Genomic DNA, 6,000 nt, shown 5'->3' on the forward strand with positions numbered 1-6,000 from the left:
GCTTTGCAGAGGGTCAACCACTTATCGGTCCTCTGCTGGTGTCATGTGTATAGCTGCTTTTGTGTTTCAGACGAGAGTGGAACGGTACACTCCCACTCAGAAAAAGTGGAACATGAAGTACGAGCTGGTCGCACAACGAAAAAATCGAAACTAGAGAGTATGTAAGTAGTAGGACGCCACTCTGCATTCTTGCCAATTTCATTCAAGATGGCGGCGATGACGTCATCCAAGATGGTGGCGTGTAGATTTGGCAACAGCGGATGACGTCATCCTAGATGGCGGATTTTGGCGGGAAGATAGCCAATTGGGCTACCTCCACTAACCTAACCCTCCAGAAAAAAATTTGCGCCAAATTCAAATTCCAACATGATAATGCCTTAAAAAACCGTACTCATCTTTATTATTATTCATTTATTATCATTTATTATTATTATTATTATTATTGGCCTACCTCCACTGGAAAATTTCGCCAAATTCAAATTCCAACACAATAATGTCTCGAAAACTGTACTTCTATTTATTATTATTATCATTTATTATTTATTCAAGATGTCTGATTTCGGTGGGAAGAAGGCCATTTGCAAGACATCCATAGTAAAAAATCTGTCACAGGTTCAAATTCCAACACCGTAATCGATCGAACGTACAAAATAGTCCACGTCCTACGAACTTTGACTGTCACTTATCTTTTTTCACTGCTAACCTATCAAAATCGCGTCAAATAATAAACCGCACTTGTATTAACTTAATTCAGATCCTCTGATTTTGCAAGGAAAGAGGGCTGAAGTCTTTATTTCAAGCAGTACCGTCATCACTTGTTCTCCAACAGACTTAGTACACATCTGAGAGATCGCAGTCCAGTCACGACGAGGTCCCCAGTCCAACTGAATTATTTCATATGGTCGCTGTCGACCCGCGCCGGCCTGTGCACCACCATCAAGTGAGCACTCGCTCACATCACAGCCCACTGGCACCAACTCGCTTCGCAGGCCCGCGCTGGTCCGACGATGTAAACATGTTTTCGTGGGCAGTGGAGTCTGACCCCACCGACCAGCTGGCGCCAAAACTGTTTGCTGGTCACGTTCAAACCTGTCGATGCTGACCGTTCGCCATCCACCACATGTCTTTGTGCGACCGAGAATGCCGTGCTACACTTTTGCCGCCAAAGTTTGCTCGAGAGTGGAACCCGTCACGACTGTACAACTGCACGTTTGGTCGCCACGAACCCCTCACTAAGTTAATTGACTCTCTCTCATGCATGCGTGTGTTATAACTGGACACTTGCCATGCCGCTGAACCATGGATGTGACATTGTGTAAATATGATAACACCCACATCGCGCATCTAACCTATCAATTACCCAAGTACTTAATTCCATTTCAATTTTAATCACATTAAATAATTTAAATTACAATTTCATATACATATGCAAAGGTGTTCAACTACCTACTTTCAATTACTTTTCGAGGACCAGACCCCCACCTCTTCCTAGGAACGCTCACCGAGTTTGAATTGTGTCAGTAAAGAAAAGTCACTTTTGCTTTCGCTGCCAACCTAAGAAAATTGCGCGTAAAGAAAGGACACTTGTACTAACCTCATCCGCCCAACCACCACTTCATCCCAGGATCAGGCGCCAAGTGTGAAATCTGCCAGTAAACAAAGCTCACTTGCGTATTCACTACCAACGTAAGAAAGTTGCTGCAAATGAAGCGTACCATCACCACCACTGCCTAGAGGGTGGGTGGTAAAAGGACTCACCCTGCACTAGTGTGATTTAGGGGGGAAGGAGTGTACCTTATTTAGGGATGGAGTATATGTATCACAGAACACACGCACCGACATGTCCCACACCATACACATCTGCAAACCACTCCTACATAACTCTTTATAATGCTCTAGACACACGCTTGCTAATTGTAAACAGTTAAATATAACCCATAGTACAGCCTACAGCCATTCGAACCGCTCGTAAATAATGCAAAACATTTACGTCCAAATAGCCAAACAACTCCCAATTTTCGGAAATAATTTCAGTGCAGACCTGCAAAATGCTCCTAAATAATACAGAACAATGATGTGTAGACACGCTAAGTACTCGTAAACAATTCAAATAGCGCATATGAAGGTCAACCGACCTGATACCGAAATAATGCAATCAACGCGGGCAAGCACAGTCCATTGAGAACACAGGAGGCAGCAATAAGTGACGTATACCTCAGATGTCGAACCGCGCACAGCCCCTGCTCGCCTTCCGCAAACATGAGGTGGCGGCACCTCCCTCATCTACATCTGCATGGCTACTCTGCAATTCACATTTAAGTGCTTGGCAGAGGGTTCGTCGAAACACAATCATACTATCTCTCTACCATTCCACTCCCGAACAGCGCGCGGGAAAAACGAACACCTAAACCTTTCTGTTCGAGCTCTGATTTCTCTTATTTTATTTTGATGATCATCCCTACCTATGTAGGTTGGGCTCAACAAAATATTTCCGCATTCGGAAGAGAAAGTTGGTGACTGAAATTTCGTAAATAGATCTCGCCGCGACGAAAAACGTCTTTGCTTTAATGACTTCCATCCCAATTCGCATATCATATCTGCCACACTCTCTCCCCTACTACGTGATAATACAAAACGAGCTGCCCTTTTTTGCACCCTGTCGATGTCCTCCGTCAATCCCACCTGGTAAGGATCCCACACCGTGCAGCAATATTCTAACAGAGGACGAACGAGTGTAGTGTAAGCTGTCTCTTTAGTGGACTTGTTGCATCTTCTAAGTGTCCTGCCAATGAAACGCAACCTTTGGCTCGCCTTCCCCACAATATTATCTATGTGGTCTTTCCAACTGAAGTTGTTCGTAATTTTAACACCCAGGTACTTAGTTGAATTGACAGCCTTGAGAATTGTACTATTTATCGAGTAATCGAATTCCAACGGATTTCTTTTGGAACTCATCTGGATCACCTCACAATTTTCGTAATTTAGCGTCAACTGCCACCTGCCACACCATACAGCAATCTTTTCTAAATAGCTTTGCAACTGATACTGGTCTTCGGATGACCTTACTAGACGGTAAATTACAGCATCATCTGCGAACAACCTAAGAGAACTGCTCAGATTGTTACCCAGGTCATTTATATAGATCAGTAACAGCAGAGGTCCCAGGACGCTTCCCTGGGGAACACCTGATATCACTTCAGTTTTACTCGATGATTTGCCGTCCATTACTACGAACTTCGACCTTCCTGATAGGAAATCACGAATACAGTCGCACAACTGAGACGATACCCCAAAGGCCCGCAGCTTGATTAGAAGTCGCTTGTGAGGAACAGTGTCAAAAGCTTTCCGGAAATCTAGAAATACGGAATCAACTTGAGATCCCCTGTCGATAGCGGCCATTACTTCGTGCGAATAAAGAGCTAGCTGCGTTGCACAAGAACGATGTTTTCTGAAACCATGCTGATTACGTATCAATAGATCGTTCCCTTCGAGGTGATTCATAATGTTTGAATACAATATATGCTAAAAAACCCTACTGCAAACCGACGTCAATGATATAGGTCTGTAGTTCGATGGATTACTCCTACTACCCTTCTTAAACACTGGTGCGACCTGCGCAATTTTCCAATCTGCAGGTACAGATCTATCGGTGAGCGAGCGGTTGTATATGAGTGCTAAGTAGGGAGCTATTGTATCAATCTTATCCAAATACGCGCTCGCCTACACACACGTGCTGATGTGAGCAGGCGGGAGTGCAACCCCGAACTTCAGCCGAATGCAGACCAAAGTTGGATGTAGGCGCCCTTAATGACCAAGCATTTATTTACACACACAACGCGCACTCCAATCAAGCTGCGCGCGTTCGGCGTTCCTCAATCTAACTGCGGTCCGACGAAGACGCTTCAGAATTCCATTCCACAGTAGCAGAGCCTGCTATCCCCTCTTAGTGATTCTAACGGACCATAAGTGAAGATTGACTGATGCTTCACCGCTCGCGCCACAAGCCCCACGAAGTGTGGCAGCCACAGCTTGCACACGCCAGTCGCTGCCACCAACACGGGTGAAAGTTGCATTCCAAGCAGCGCCCACATCAGTCTCATATTCGAGGCATTTCCAGGTGCCGCTCGTCTCTGCTGTTGAATGCAAGGGATGTTGACTCACACACACACACACACACACACACACACACACAGTCATCCCCTCTGCTCATCCCATAACATAAGCAATAGTAACTTTACAATCCAATATATTACAATACATTACCGTATCCCACTGCTGCAGAATAATACTTCAACAGTAAAACATAAATGAGAGAAAAAAGCGAAAATAACTTAAATTGCGAAGGAAATGCACCATATACAGCAACAACACACAGTGCTCATGCAAGTGTCTGCCAACAACGAAACGTTTCAAAGGCTTTAGGAAGACTATATAATGATTCATAACAAAAAATTGCATCCAATGAGCGTGAAGTGGCAAGTGGTTACATTTGATTCGTTTTAGCAGTTACGAGCGGGCTAATGCGCTTGTGCAGTTGAGTCGCGTTTGAGTAGTAGATTCTCCCGCTTCTGGCTACAGGAATGTGGCTGTGTAAGCAGTTTCAGCAAGCAGCTAGATGCTACCGGGAAAAGGGGGCGCCAAATTCAAATTCTTGGGGAAAAAAACTTCTCCCACAAAGCGCCTAGCATCCAGCGCACGTTGGTCTATCGATAATTCATATGATTTTGAAACGCATCCATGTTGGTTTTTGAATATTTTTGAATACATTTTAAGTTGATTTCTGAATGAATCATAAGTTGATTTTTGAATGCGTATATAGTGTACGTGATGTATCTGTCAGGAGTATCCTCGTCACATCTAGAAATAAACTTTCCGCAGGCAAAAGAAGACGGGACTATACGAGCTGAGCCTAGTAAAGCTGAACGGATGAATGCCAATCACTGTTTGATTTTGACAATGGCAGGAACAGCTACAGAACTGGTGATTACAAGGTTGTTTGTTAGAAAGAGGAAGGAGAATAAGCGGGAACATCACACAAATTATGGAAGAATAAGACGATTCCAAATTTATATAAAAATTTTGTAATACCAGATTTCGATCTCATGTTTGGGAAACTGGTGTGTATGAATGAAATGTGAAACTATTTCCGAACATAAAGCTTTTGCATGTAGTAGGCCTAATATGCAATTGACATTGGTACTTTGTGAATTATATTCTGTCGTGTTATAAAAATGACCATTTGTGCCAAAACAGTCTCGTTTATTTGGTCTGTGTTACAAAATTGCTGCAATATTAGAAAGGCCTATTTTGTTTTATCTAGCAGTCAGTGAAAAAATAGATGTAATCAGATCGAGAGACCACAGCAGTCTTGGGTATTATTTGTATTAACTGCTTTTTCAGTATTAGATAACATTTCGATTTTTCATGTAGCACAACGTTCCACGAACTTTGATGAGGTAATAGATTTTTTCGCAGAAAGGAAAGCACACTATGTAAACCTGTAGCAAGATTAGGGAGAAAAAAATGCTAGGAGCTAAGGTTTGAAGAAATGTCTACTTTCTTGCTTCTCTCTTGTGTTTATTGGTTTTATGTATCCTATATTTAATTTTATGTCACACAAAACCATTACAAAATATTACATGGTTGAGTACCACAGAACGAAATACAGTGACGTGCGATAGAAGAATGCTGTATGAAGAGGTATGGCACTGCACTTTGGCACACTTAAGACCGAATAATGTGTCTTACATTTTCTCGAACACATAAGTTTTATGTTTCAGTCTTTTCAGAAGGATGTTCGCTACAAGATGAACATATTTTTGAAAATTCGATTTTTTTTAGTATTGACCCAGTTAGCAAATATCGTAGATCCAGGGCTGATGTGCAGAGCACTCTGAGTTATAGTGGGTAGTCTCCACGTGACCCGTGTTTACATTTAGTGATTTTGCTGTTTCCCCTTAGTTTACTCTCACGTCAAATGAAAACTAAAGAGATGTCTAC

Source organism: Schistocerca serialis, chromosome 10 (assembly GCF_023864345.2).
Source record: "Schistocerca serialis cubense isolate TAMUIC-IGC-003099 chromosome 10, iqSchSeri2.2, whole genome shotgun sequence".
Taxonomy (NCBI): domain Eukaryota; kingdom Metazoa; phylum Arthropoda; class Insecta; order Orthoptera; family Acrididae; genus Schistocerca; species Schistocerca serialis.